The sequence below is a fragment of the Mustela putorius genome, unplaced genomic scaffold (genome assembly GCF_011764305.1).
Source record: "Mustela putorius furo isolate JIRA1106 unplaced genomic scaffold, ASM1176430v1.1 tig00000743_pilon_pilon_pilon, whole genome shotgun sequence".
Classification (NCBI taxonomy): domain Eukaryota; kingdom Metazoa; phylum Chordata; class Mammalia; order Carnivora; family Mustelidae; genus Mustela; species Mustela putorius.
The window spans coordinates 7515800-7530725 of record NW_025421464.1 but is presented as its reverse complement, the minus strand read 5'-3'; the positions used below and the strand labels follow the sequence as shown (position 1 = coordinate 7530725).

General features: G+C 54.0%; 1 long non-coding RNA gene across 1 annotated transcript in view; it reads right to left on the bottom strand.

The window, feature by feature from the left end:
* Positions 1–12486: 12486 nt before the first annotated feature.
* The window catches only part of LOC101688340, a 35616-nt gene continuing 33176 nt past the window's right edge, over positions 12487–14926 (bottom strand). Inside the window, exon 5 of the long non-coding RNA XR_006607870.1 lies at positions 12487–14254. This is a non-coding gene — a long non-coding RNA (uncharacterized LOC101688340). The remainder of the gene's footprint in view (positions 14255–14926) is intronic.

Here is a 14926-nt window from a genome sequence, read left to right as displayed (position 1 = left end):
CCCTGGTTTGCAGGAATTATTGAGGACTAGAACTCACATTAATTGGATTATGAGTAATCGAGGTAACCTGTTCGCACCCCGTCCATATTCCTAAGGCTTTATGGCTTCGGTATGCTCCAGCAAGGTCCAAGGACATGGGGCTCCCCCCCCCCGCAAACATGGGTGGCAAGGGGAGGGGAATTAACATTCTCAAAACAGCCCTCAGCCAATCACTAATCAGAGTGGGCCTTTAAACACACCTCTTCTTCGTCCTTCAGGAGTGAATAACTCTGGAAGTGTTCTCTGTCTCCCTGAGTTCCTCTCTCAATGGAGTCCCAGTGTGATGCCTCACCATTCAGTGGCTCCCTGTCCCACGTCCCCACTGTCCTGCACTCAAATCCTTGTCTCTGGCCTGCTTCTAGGAACTCATACTGAGACACCACCCAAGCCAGGGGATGCTGGAGGGATGTTCTGACAGAATATCACGGGTCTGGGCTCTACTCCCAGTTAGACCACAGCAGACAGGACACCTCTTGTTGGGGTCCATACCCCAGTCAGCCTCACTGGGTCACCTCATTGCCATTCTGCCCACCTGATCTGGCCACTAGGTTAGACTGGGGCTACCGGAGTCGCGGGATCTGGGGGACTACTTAAAGCCAGAAGGGGACATGCCCGTGTGACATCACAGCATCACTGGATGGCCAGGGAAGCACATCACTGTGTCCTCGAGCATGGGGTGCGGTGGGGCGGGGTGGGGTGGAGTGAGGGCAGCAGCAGTGGCTGCAGAATTCCAACTTCTCTGGTCTCTCACCTCCCTTAGGTGAGCAGCATCTCCCCGCCCCTCCCACCTCCCTCAGGAGCGAATGAATGGATAGGACCTCCTGGGATTGGGCCCCCCAGGCCCTGCCCACCCCAGCCAGCCAATCACTGACTAGCCGTAGGTGGGTACAAGGGTGGGAGGAGTCCTGGGGAAGGCAAGATGGGAAAGGTCTAGGAGCAAGTCCAATAAGCCTAATCCATCTCTTAGCCCCGCTGCCCAGACAATCTCTCTTCCAGCACGTGATGCTCCAGCAACAATGGCCTTGGCCGACATCCTTCTGTTCCCTCTCCGCGGCGCCCCCTCTCCAGGCTCTTCCAATGGGTGACCCCTTCTCACTCTGGTGTCAGTTCAAGTGTCCCCCTCCTCAGGGAGGCCTTCTGTGACAGGGGCTATGCCCACATCTGCCCCACCCACATCCTCATGGATGGCTTCCTACAGTAAGCATCAGGGACCCCCTGTGACACACAAGAGGGTCAGCCTTGTATCTGTGAAATGGACCAGATGCACCAGGGAGTTAACACCCCCAGAAGCAGCTCTCAACCAATACAGGTGGTCGGGCAGTCCGTGATAACACTGTCTCTTCTTTACTCCCTAGCTGACACAGACCGGAAGCAGATCTATACCGTTGCCCGGAAATCCCTGCAGCATCGAGCCCCAGCTGCTCACCGCTGAAACCCGCTGGTTAGCACACCCTGCCCTGGCTGAAACCCGCTGGTTAGCACACCCTGCTCTGGCTCCAGCCTTCCTACTCACATCTCTACCTTCAACAGGGTCTTCCTGGGACCACTTCCCAAATAAACTTCTTGCCCTCCAATTTTTGGCTCAGGGTCTGCTTCTGGGGACTTCCAAACTTAGATCTTTCTCTGGCCACCCAAAACACCCACCCACATTCCTTTCACCCTCTCTCTAGGGGCTTTTCTTTTCTTTCTTTCTTTCTTTTTTAAAATCAAGTTTCTATTTATTTATTTGACAGAGAGAAAGAGAGAGTGTGCACCAGCAGGGGGAGGGGCAGAGGGACAGAGGGAAAACCTCAAGCAGACCCCTGCTGAGGGCAGAGCCCAATACTGGGCTTCTTCCCATGACCCTGAGATCATGACCTGAGCCACAATCAAGGGCTGAATGCTAAACGGACTGAGCCACCCAGGCACCCCAATAATTTTGTTGTATCTCTGGATAGTCCATGAGTTCCAAGAGAGTTGGGATCTTCCCTGTCTTGTTGATTACTCTGGTTCCAGCCTAGCCCAGTGCTGGGCATTGAATATCATTGTGGACTCGATACAGATTCCCTCGGTCATCCTTCTGTCCTTTGGAGTGACACAGGAATGGCAGATTGACTCCCCAGGAGCACAGAGAGGTTACCTGCAGCCCCACATGGGTACACCGGAGCTCAGGGCTGCCATCCAGTCCCACGTGGCCACCACTAAACACTGCCTGTCCCAGAGAAGCCCTCACTGGAATGCCAGAAGAGACACCTCTTCTGCCCAGGGGGCATTTCTGCCTTTGCCCAGGGAAATAGTCCCACTCGGAAGCATCTTTCCAAATCCCATGCTCCTTCCTCGCAGAAGCTGGAGGCAGGAAGGGCTTGTCTCCGTCAGCTCCAGCTGCATAACAAGACACCATAGGTTGAGGGACTTAAACACCAGACACTTATTCTCTCCCAGCTCTACGGGCTCGAAGTCCAAGGTCAAAGGTGGCAGAAAATTGGGTTTCTGGTGACAACTATCTTCCTGGCTTGCTGACAGTTGCCTTCTTATTCTATCTTCCCATGGTCTTTCCTCTGTGTGTCCAAAGAGAGTTTTGGTGTCTCTTCTTCGTATAAGGACACAAGTCTTATGGGATCAGGGCCCCATCTTATGACCTCCTTTAACCCTAATTACCTCCTTAAAAGCCCATTTCCAGAAACAGTCAACTTGTGGGTTAGGGCTTCAACACATGAAAGGAGGGGGGCATAATTAAGGAACCCATCACAGGGCTCCTTAAAAGAAATTTGATCCTAGCCCAAGTCAGCCCCCACTGCATAGAGCTTGGAGAAGCTAGGCACCCAGTGTGAGCTGTGCTAACCCAGCGGCAGGGCGGGTGCAGGCTCATCAATCATCATGATACCACTCGGTGGAAGAAGATGAGCCCTCAGATAGAGCCAAAGATGAATGGGCCAGCTGACATGTGATTAAACTGGGATCCTCTGCTGGTGGCTGATGGCCCACGCTGGGTGCCAAGTTAGCACAGCTGGGTGTGGGCTCACAGCACCCAACGAGGCACCTGCACCCTCTTCTCACCCAGGTTAAAGGATTGTCCCTCCAACAACACAGATCTCTACCATCCCGGCCCTCTTAATGAGAGAATGAGAGAGGCAGTGGGACCAGTGTAGGTGCTGGAAGCCATTAGGGAGAGAATAGCATTAGTTACTATTCAGCCTGCCTGGTTCCTCCTAATAATAATAATAGTGAGGGCACTGAATGAGGGCACTATGTACTTCAAGTGCATTTTCTCATTTCACTTATAGGACAAGGGAGGTCAGAGTTCAGTTAGGAGGTGAGGCAACAGTATCTAGAGGAAACAGACAGAGGGGCAAGGAAGGACTCATTTATTCATTCCTTCATCCAACAGATTTTTATTAAGCACCTACTGTGTACCATTATATCCACAATGGTGAGCAAAACCCCACATGATCTCTGCCTTCAAGGGACTACCTTGTATTTGGGGAGACCAATGACTAAAAAATGAATTAAATAAGATAACTTCAGGTAATGATAAATGTTAGGATGAAAATGAACCAAGGTGACGAGAGAGAATGTCAGAGGAGACAGTAGGATGGTCAGAGGAAGGGACATCTGAGCAGAGACCCAGATGTGGGAGGAGCTGGTCATGGGAGTGGCTGGACTAAAACTATTGTAGGCAGAGAGAGCAGCAAGGGCAAAAGCTCCAAAGCAGGAATGAACTTGGTATGTCTCAGGAATTGAAAAGCGGTTTGTGTGGCTGGCTTTGGTGGTTGTGCATGAATGGTAGGAGAGACATTAGACAGACCTCATAGGCCAGGGCAAAGACTTGGATACTATTCTAAGGGATATGGGATCTCTCTGGAAGGTTTTTAGTAGGAAGGCTTTCAGAAGAATTGAGTTTTTGTTTTACAAGGACCACTGTGCCTGCTGTACAGAGGACAAATAGGAGGGTGACAAGAGAGAACAGTTCTAATTGACAGTGAAGCCACTGAGGCTTTGTACCATCACATTCATCATCACCATCACTACCGTCACCACCACCACCACCATCACAATCATCACCACCATCACCACCACCACCACCATCACCATCGACACCACCATCACCATCACAATCATTATCACCATCACCACCACCATCGACACCACCATCACCATCACCACCACCACCATCACCACCACCACCACCATCACCATTGACACCATCACCATCATCACCACCATCACCACCACCACCACCATCATCACCATCACCACCATCATTATCACCACCATCACCATCATCAAAGGCATTGAGGTGATTGTGGCTTGGACTAGGATGGTGGTAGGAACAAGATGGTGAAGTGGGCAGATTGGAGTGTATTTTGGTGGACATTCCCATAGGGCTTGTAGGTGGATTGTGGGGGTAGGGAGGAACTGGAAAACAGAAGCAGCAATTTGGCTGAATCCCATGGTATTTCCCCCACTTGGATAATCTACCAAATCCCCCTACTTGCATTTTTTTTTTTTTAAGATTCTATTCATCTATTTGAAAGATAGAGAGAGCAGGAGCAGGGGGCGGGGCAGAAGGAGAGGGAGAAGCAGACTCCCCAGTAAGCAGGGGACTTGACATAGAGCTTGATGCCAGGACCTGAGATCATGACCTAAGCTGAAGGCAGATGCTTAGCTGACTGAGCCACCCAGGTTCCCCCCCACCCACTTCCATTCTTGACTGTCCCCTCTCGATAGAACCTACCAGGTCTTGATCCTGCTTCAGACAATCATGGTACGGCTGAAAGAGCACCAGATTTGGAATTGGGCATTTAAGCATCTAACTCTGTGCAGCTTTGAACCCATGGCATAACTTTGCGGAACTTCGGTTCCTTCATATGTAACATGGGACCATAGTAACACTTACCTCATGGGATTGTGGGGCTGGTGTTGGGCCAAACTTGTCCTTCATCCAGTCTGGGCTCTTTGGATGGAGCTGCTGGGGAAACTGAGGCCACTCAAAGGCTCTTAATCTGTTGCAAGCAGGAGGGGTTAAGTCAGATGGATATCCTCTACCATGCTTCTCAGAATTCTCCAGTAGAATTAAGCTCCGTCTCCTCAGAGCAGGGGAAGCCTCACTGGTTGCCTACCTGGCAACCTGTTTGATGATGGGTCCTTTTATGAGCTGCCTCCCCTCTCACCTCCCCACCACTTTGTATCTCTTGTGGGGGGGGGGGTCACTATTTGCACTTGAATCATTGTCTCAGGGGCTGCTTCTGGAGGAAACCAAATGGAAACATTGGATTACTGCAGAGGTTAAACTTGTAAAGCCCTGAGCATATGTTAAGCACTTCATAAATTCATTGTTGAATAAATGAATGAGTGAGGCTTCCCCTGCTCTGAGGAGACAGAGCTGGGAAAGGAGGAGGAAGAAGGGAGAGACCTGGAACGCTGGGAAACGAGAAGGGGAGGCCTTGGGCATTTCTGGGAAATGAGAGAGGGCCAGCCTTGTGCCTGCCCACAACATTCAGCTACCGGCCAGGACTCCAACCCTCCCTCTCCTAAGTTCTCTTCCTGGCCCTAGGGTAGGGATAGGTGCAGGTGCGAGGTGTGGCCAGAACCCTTTGTGAAACAGCCGTTCCCACACCAAGCCCCCAGGTTCACTCCCTGAAGGGACAGCACCCACTAAGAGCTGAACTGGGGAGAAAAAAAATCCTGAATGAAGTGAAAGCAACATTTCACACGTGGCTTTCATCTTCAAGTGGAATTTTAAATATGATATTACAGAATGGGAAGATTGTACAACACTGAAATTATGAGAGCTGCAGAGAGTCTCTGTCTTGTTTTTCCAGATCTTCCTGGGGCTGGGGGTGGTGGGGGTAGAGCCTTGGCTCCTCCTCCCTCTCCCTCCTGGAGGCCCAACCCCTCCTCTTTCAAGGCAGCCCAGAGAAGGCAAGGGGTTTGGCCCAGGCCATAAACCTCTTCTGACTTGGTCTCCAGGACTGCCCCAGGATATACTCTAGGGCCACTTTCAAAGTAATTTCCCTGGGAGAAAAAAAATAACTGCCTCTCAAGAGAGGTGCTGTATTTTTTATTCTCCTCAGGCTGGGACTCACGACAAAACTCTGTGGAGATCCAAGTCCCTGGGTGCTGTGGCCATACAGCCAGCCCGTGCAGGAGTCACCATCCTGAGGGCTGGGGAACCCGTGGGAGAGGGGGCTCTGCGTGTAGGGTCCTGAGGGGAGGAGACAGCGCCAGCCCCAGCCCTCTGTGGGATCTGGGAGCCATCGCAGGGAAGGGTGCTTCTGAGGAAGATCTAGACCTTTCCCTGAGGCAGCTGCGCTCCCACGCTGGGTCTACTGGCATAGGCCATAGAGCTTGATGCCAGGTGAGGCAGGGTGAGGCATCTGAGGCTGCTCCTCGGAGCTCAGGGTTTAGGGGGGCTCGGTTTAATGACCCACTGGCCATGGGGGTTGGAGCAATACAGAGCTAAGCGGAAGAGCTCTGGGTCCAGGCGATGTTCACCTGTAGGAAGCAGGGAGAAGGGAGGTGGCAGGCAGTGGGTGGGAAGACGCCGCTGGCCAGGAGCCTCACCGGACCAGTGCACCGCCCCAGTGCACCGCACGCACCCCTACCTGTGTGAGCTTCGGCTGCTGTGGCTCACAGCTACCCCTCTGTCTGCAGAATGGGCCTCTGCAGATGTCAGGTGCCTTGCAGGGGTGGTTGAGCTGCCTTCCCCAGGGCATCCCACAGCCAAAAGCTGCCTGGCGAGGTGGGAAACACAGGCTTTCCGGCCTCTGATGCAATTTGCACTCTAGCGCCCCCGTGTGGCCAAGGCTGGACTTCTCTCTTCTTCCCCTTCTCCCCTAGCTTCCTCCTAAAGCTTGGCCTGAGGAGCACTCCCTCAAGGCACGACCACCATCCACGCCTGGTCTTAGCCTCTGCTCTTCAGCCAGAGGCTCTTGGAGTGGAGTCCCTGCACTGCCAGCAGCAGCAGCACCGGGGAACCTGCTAGAAATGCGGATTCTCTGGGTCCAGCCACTCTGTCTTCACAGCCCTTTAGGGGATTCTGACCCTGTGGTACAGTTTGAGAATCACTGCCTGCAGAACGGCATCTGGCAAGAAATGCCCATCCTTGGCTCCCCCAAAACCAGGGGAAGAGGCCTCAGAGCCCGGCGTGTGTTGGCTGAATTCCTTCCGGAATCCCTGGCCAGGAGGTGCAGGAAGAGCCTCCTCAGCCAGGGAGCCCCAGAGGCATCCCTTTCAGTGGTGGCACTGGCAACTGTCTCACTAAAAAATTTCTGCCCTCCCCTGCCTCAGGCCAGCTCTGGGCAAAACTCCACATTCCTGGACAGAATTCTGAGGCACGGCACAGGCTGACCCTCTACCTCCTGGCCGGGTCCCACCTGTGTTCATGGGAGACAGAGGCCCGAGGGGAAGGCTCAGCCCAAAGTGGGCTCTGGTTTCCCCCAGAGGAGCCTAGTGAGCCCTCAAGGTCAAGAGCTCCCAGGACTTGGGCTTGGGCCCCCCTGCCCTATGCCCCCGGGACTTACAGATATTCCCTCCAACCTCTTAGAGGAGGATGTCGCGAGGCAGAAACAACAAAACCACTGATCTTTTCTCCTAGAGGCAGCGAGGTCAACTGCTTCTGGACCGGAAGCCTGGAAGGGCCAGCCTCACAGATTTGGGGTGCCAGGTGCGAGAGAAGACAGAAGAACCCGGAGCCCCTGAAGGAGCCCAGGGCCCAAAGGGAGGGGAGAGGTAGCCGGATGGCACTCAGGGGACCAGCCCTGGGTATCCTCTCACCAGAACATCAGGATGGAGGCTATGAGGGTGTGGAATGAGGGGAGACAGATGGGAATAGGAGTCTGCGGTGAGAGGCAAATTCTAAGTCAGTGTGGGTTATGGATATTGTATGATTACATATAAGAACTAAAATTATTATATAGTTATATTATAATTGTGGATATCCCGAGTTCAGCTGCAGAATCTGTCCCTTTTGCTGTGTGGCCCTGGGCAAGTCCCTTTCCCTCTCTGGGCCTTAGTTTTCCCATTCATGCAAAGAGGAAGTAGATGAGACACTTGCTAAGGCTGGCTGGCAATCCAAGATCCCTCATGCCAGTTCCATCAAGGAGGCTCCAAAGGTTTCAGGCTGTTTCTTGCATCCTGGAACAACTGCAGTGTACCAGCCCCACTAATCCTCTCTCAGCATTTTGGCCATGCTGCCTAAGGACCTTTTCACCTGTGGGTTTCTCTGCCTGGAACCCTTATCTCTTCCCCCAAACTATACCAGGTATGTTGTTTGACATTTACATTACTCCCTGTATGTCTTGTAAAACCAAATACAGTTTGTAACTTGATATTCACTTTGTGGCTTTTGACTCCTGTCTGTCTCTTCTACCAGGTTGGGAGCTGGTAAGTCCAGGGCTCCTGTCTATTCTTTTCATGGTGATTCTAGCCTTCCCCATGGTACCTGGTCTATAGTAGGCAGTCATTAAATATCATTATTATTCGGAGCCAAGAAGCTAAGTCTGCAGAACCCACTTCTGAATACCTCAAAGAGGGAAAAGCCAATGGCATGAGCAACTCCCCTCAGTAGTAAGCTCTGAGGGACTGGTCCCTTCTTGCACCTGCTTCCTGCAGGGGAAGGGCTCCTGTCTCAGCACTCTGTGAACAGCCTAGGGACATGGGCCACTTCGGGGGCTGGGAGTCAGCGGCACCTCCCGGGGATCTGTGATAAGCCAGGCCACCTGGATCTTTGGCACTTCGGAAGTCTACAGAGAAAGAAAAAGATCCATCTGCAGAGGACACATATGCATTCCTGGAATTCAAATGTGTGAGCATAAACACACACGTGCACTTACACAAAAACCCACGTTAGAAATACAAGACGCACACATACACCAGCCGTCTGTACACAGAGCATCTCATGTGCACGTACATAAGGCCCCTGAAAGTGTGCATACACAGCCATGGAAACACGAGTGTGCACGAGGCTTCACACTCAGACACACACGAGTGTGTGCAATGCACCTAGACACGCACGCATGTAGGTTTATATAAAGGTACGTCATGCACAACACGATGGCGGTCAAGTTCTTTGTTGAGCGCTCCAGTAAGGACCCCTGCTGCGGACTCGCAGGAGCACTCCAGGTTCTCGGGAGGCCATTCTTTCCTACCACTCCTCTCCTCACCCCAATCACCCCACAGCTCACCATACAATCCCCACTTTCCCAGCCCTCTGTCAGGCACACAAAAGGCCTGCGTAGCGGGGGTACGGGAGATGGCTGCTAGAAGTCCCCGCACCCCGCTACTTCCCTCCCGCTCAGTCGGAGCTTCTCCCGGGTCTCAGAGACACGAAGTCCCTCGCTCGCTCCGACGGGGCCGGCGCGCCCCCTGGTGGCAGAATCCGCAGCGCCGTTCCTGGCTGTCAGGTTGCGAGCACCTGCAGGAGGCGGGAGCCCGCCGCCCCTGGTCCCTTCCGCCTGGCAGGGGACGCTCAACACTGCCAACACTGCTTCCCAGTCGCATCCCCGTCCCTGTCCCGGTCTGCGTGTAATCTTCGCATCCAGGTCTTGAGGTCCCCGTCTCATCGAGCTGGGGCGGGGGTGGGGGGCGGGCAGCCACAGCTGTCATTCAGTTTTGGCACCTGGACAACCAAGAAAGAAGGGAGCTGGCCGGAAGGAATCGCGTCCTAGCAGGGGCCTGAGGCTGCTGGGGAGAGACACAGAGCATGGGAGAGTCGCTGTGGCCTCTTTCCTGTCCCAGCACCCCACGCAGGGGTGGCAATACAATTCGTTGAACTTGGGGCTGAAGCGCTAGTTTGGTAGGATGTGTGGGGGGAGGGCACGTAGGCCCTAAAGAGGGCCAGGGAGAGGGGACTCTGAGAGTTAGAGCCCACTTTGGGGTTTAATGGACAGCAATCTCCCAGACAGAAGCTGGAGGGTCTTGTACCTGCTGTGGAATAACTGTACAAGGTGTCCCCAAGAACACACCTGGAGTGAGCTAAGGCTGTGGGAACCCCCTGCCATGCCTGCACTGGCAAATTCCCAAAGACCTTCAGAACAGCCCATGCCTGTCTGTTGGATCAGAACCCAGCAGACAGAGCTGGAAGAATCTAGCTCCGGGGGACCCTCATCGCAAAGAGCATGTGTGCACCTCTGAAAGAAGTGGGTTCCATTCTGGGCTCCTCTGTTTCTTGCCTGTGAGACACCCAAGCAAGATAATACACGTGGGGGAGGGGGAGGGGCAAGTCTCCCATTTACTGATGCTTGCAACAAGAAAATACTTAGGTGGGGCACCTGGGTGGCTCAGTGTGTTAAGCCACTGCCTTCGGCTCAGGTCATGATCTCAGGGTCCTGGGATCGAGTCCCACATGGGGCTCTCTGCTCAGCAGGGAGCCTGCTTCCCTTCCTCTCTCTCTGCCTACCTCTCTGCCTACTTGTGATCTCTCTCTGTCAAATAAATAAATAAAATCTTTAAAAAAGAAAAAAAGAAAAAAAATACCTAGGTGTTCTTGGAATTTTTTAAACTCCCTATGACAAAAATTATCTAATCTAATGTGTCTTAGTCACCTTAGTTCAGAGATGAAAGACACAGGGGAGGAAGGAACTGTGGGAGCAGAGGTGGGCACCTTCGTGGGGGAGGAGGGGGGCAGGGAGCCATCCACACAGCTGATTCTTGAACTAGGCTAGAAGAAGGAGCAGAGCTACCTGGCTTCAGCCCTTTCTGAAAATGCATTAAGCCAAAGTTCAGAGGGATGAAGTGTCGGAGGAAGGGGGAGATGGTGGGCTTAGAACACAAAGGAATGCCTGGGTTTGGTGGGGGAGGAAACAGAACAGTCAGAGCTGCACTTGCTAGTTTCTGGAATTTAAAAAAAAAAAAAAAAAACGATCTTACCGACTTGATGGATGGAGGGAGCGAGGGAGGGAAGGAGAAAAAGTGAGTCAGTGGGTGTATGAATAGAAGGGTGGGTGGGTGTGTACGTGGGCTGCCCTCTCCGGGTCTCCGCGGTGCCTGTGTTCACGGGGAACTCCAGTGCCGGCTGGGTCTTCCCAGGGCTCCTGCCTGGCCCTCAGCTGTCAGCAGGCCTTGCATGCCTATAGTGCGGAGGGGTCCCTCTTCTTACTCTCATCGCTCCACCTTGCTTTGGACTACTCTGATGGTTGCTCAGGGCGGCTCATGGGAGGGCCAGGGGAGCCTTGGCTCTCTGGCTGCGGCCTGGGTTTTAGGGAGGTCCTGTGCTCCTGAGCCTCAAGAGTGGGGCTTTTTCAGCATCTTTGGAGCTTTAATGTGAAGGAATTCCTTGCAAGAGCTCGGGGAACACCCCGAATCTGGGTAGCCCAGACTGTAGTGGATTGGCTGAGAGGCACAGCCGTAGAGACAGAAAGTGGAGACAGCTCTTGGACACCAAGGCAGGGGGAGGAAGGGGCCCAGGGTCCACACATAGGATCCCACAAAGATCCCAGAAGAGATACAAGGAGAGATTGGAGAGAGACAGCCGGGGAGACATCCAGTCCAGGATGACGGGAGCAGCAAGGCAGCTGACCGAGAGGAGGATGGAAGCCATCCCTGTCACCAGGACGAACACCTTGTCCCCTCCACTCGTGGTTGACCCATGGGCACTCACCATCTGGAGCAGGTCCCGGTCGTGCACTGTCCTCGGCACCCCCTCAGCCAACCCCCATGCCAGCTGCTCCTTCTAGTGTTTGGGGAGCTTAGTGGGGGCCATCCTTGGTGCAGGAGAAGATTCGGGGCCATAGTGTCATCTTGTTGCTTGGCTCTCAGGCCACCAGCTTCCCGAGGAATTTGGGAGTGCCTGGGGAAGGCCACGGAACCTCCCTTGGGTCTTAGTGTGTGCCAGAACTCCTTACCTTTCCCAGAACCCCATGCTGCACCCCTTGGGGGCATGTGGAGAGATGGGGGGCCAGGATAGGGGGGTCTGTTTCAGCTTTGCTATCAGCCCGGGAGTTCCTCCCTGCTTCTCAGTCCCCTGCTGTTGTCCGTACCCCACCCTGTCCCTCTTCCCTCAGAAGCAAAGGAAATCTCAGCATCAGACTTCAACTTCCAGGCGGAAAAGAGCCACAGCTTTTGGGAAATGGGTCTTTTCCCCGAGAGCCCCAGGATAGCTGCTTTTTCTGGAGTCTGGATCTGCCAAAATGGGCAAAGGAAAAGCCAGGGAAACAGAGACAATGGGAGGAAACGGAGGAGACGATACAACTCCCATTTGTTAAGTCTTCTTTGTGTTTCTGGCCTGAGTGAGCAACGTACTTGCATTTGTCATCCCGTTCAGTCCTCACAACCACTCGGCAAAGTGGGTTCTATCATTGTACCCATTTTACAGAGAAGGAGAATGTGCAACAAGGCCACAGAACCATAAGGGTGAAGGAAAGGAGGAAGGAAAGCTGGAGAGATGGACAGATGGATGGATGGATGGATGGATGGATGGATGGATGGGGGGGGGGTGGGAAGAGCACGGACCGAGGCCCCGCAAAGCACCACACCTTCTGCTCTATGAGTTCTCATGCGTTAGCTCTTTTAATTGCCAAAACAATCACACACCATGCTATTATTATCCTCCTTTTACTGAAAAGGAAGCAGAAATTCAAAGAGGCTGTCTCTTCCACCAAAGCTGAGGCACGAGGCGTGGAGGTCGCTCGAGCCCGGCTATCTGGTTTCACAGACTTCCTCAGGGCCTCCCGTGCCCAACAGCAGACGAGGCCTCCAGGAGGCCCGGACCTCCTCACAGCCTCACCGTAGCGTTTGACCTAAAGACAGCCAGGAGGGGCTGGAATTAAGGTAAGGCTGCACCCCGAGCCCCACTCTAGCCTAGGTCCTGAGCACCAACTCCCCCAACACACAGTGGGAGTTCCCTAAAAGAGCATTTCCCAGACTGGTGCCCCCCGCAGCCCGCCCCTGAACACCAGTGCCCTGTAATGCTTTCCGCAACAGAAGAGGTCCGTGATCAGCTGGCTTGGCACAGTACTACATACTCTAGTCCCACTTGGAGACCGTATCACAGGCTCTGAGAAGTCTGTAGGGAAGAATGAGCCTCAGCCTTGTTTTAGGGAGTCAGTGTTCACCCATGTTATTTGAACACGGAGCCCTTCTCCTCTGTGCCACCTGTGAACGCCACACAAGACTGACGCCCGGAAGTCCCCACTCCAGTGAGCCCTGATTTCTTTCAGGGCTCATCTGCTTTCTCTAGGGAAGAAGTCCAGGAAAGCCTCGGTCATCACTGTTGTCGTCACGGCAGGCAGCATGTGGCGTCGTCGTCGAAGGGATGGCTAAGTTGATGAATGAGGAGCCATGATAGCGGCCATGGGCTGAGACTGGAATGGAGGCAGCTCCAGTTACGGCTTCTCCTTCTCTTTTTTTAATTTCTTTTTTAAGTAAGCTCTCCACCCAACGTGGGGCTCGAACTTATGACCCTGAGATCAAGAATCGCATGCTTGCTTTACTGACTGAGCCAGCCAGGTGCTATTCCAGGCCTTTCTGCTGGGTTCCGGGAGGATCAGGACGGGCAGGTGGAGGGCTGGCAGGGGTTGCCTGCCTGAGGGAAGAGGGAGGCTTCAGCCTCTAGTCTCCAGTCCGCGAGAGGCTCAGGGACTCTCCCTCTCTCAGTCTGGAGGCCCCGTCTTGGGGGTAGATCGCAGAGTCCAGGGACAGCCAGGAAACCCTTCGTCACAAGACCAGGAACTGTTTCCTGGGCTTGTGGCAGCTCAGAGAGCTCTGTCCAGTGCTGGTCGCGAGGCTCACTCTCTATGCTGTGAGAATAAAAAGTATCCCGTGGGTGCAAACACAGACACATACATGTGCACATGTGTGCGCGTGCACACACACACGTACGCCAAGATGTGTGGCCCGAGAGCTCCAGTCCAGGGGCAGAAATGCACTGAGCCCACAATCACCCTTAGAGGGGAGATCGTCAAGTGCCCTGGAGAGGTTTCATGGGACCCTTAGCACTGCAAGAGCCGCAAAGGAAGAAGCAGGCATCCCCTACCTGGGGTCAGGATCTCCAGGGAGCAGAGGAGGTGGGAGTTACAGAGTTCAGAGGAGGAGTTCCCCAAGCCAGACCACACCGCTGGGCGGAGAGCAGGCAGAGCCTTCGTGGGGGCACAGAGGCTGAGCGCTGGGCCTCCTCCCTCGGATCCCGCGGGGCTCGCGTTCCTCCGTTCCAGCGCTGGCTCAATTCATTCACTCATCCGCTCCCTCCCGCAAAAAGTATGGCCCAGTGCCTATCCGGTGGGCTCTCCAGTCCAAGTGCCTGGGACGCAGGACCGAAGAAGACAAACAGGCCGCAGATTTGCAAAGCTTCGGTTTCAGGGGAGAAGGCAGACAATAAGTGATTCGAGAAATGACTATCTCCAGACAATGATTCACACACACACACTACGCAGCGGAGCGGAGCATCTGGGATACGCAGCGCCTGGGCGGGCCTCTGGGAGGCGCTGACAGCCAGCGGCCATCCCAGTGCCCAGCGGCAGCCCTCCAGGGGTGTGGGCAGGTTCCTAGAGGGGGAGGGCGCGAGCGCAGGGGCCAGAGGGAGGGAGCTGAGGCCAGAAGGCGGGGAGGACAGAGGGGAGCCCCCTACTGGGAGGGGCCCAGAGGGAAACTGGAGGGCCCTGGGGGCAGATGAGGGGAGGGACTGAGGATTTATTCCGGGTGGGGGGGCGTGGAGCAGGAGGAGCTCGGCAGCCACAAGGTTTCCGTTTTAAAGCGAGGCTGTGGAGCCCGGGGATGGGTACGAAGGAAGGCACGGACTGCATGGAACACTGGGTGTTATAGGCCAGCAATGAATCAGGGAACGCTGCATCAACACTCATCATGTCCTGGATGGTGACTAACATATTAAAAAAATGATAAAATAGAAAAAAAAAGAAAAAGGGAAAAAACTAAAGCGAGGCTGTGGGAAGCACAGGCTGGAGAGGATTTCTCG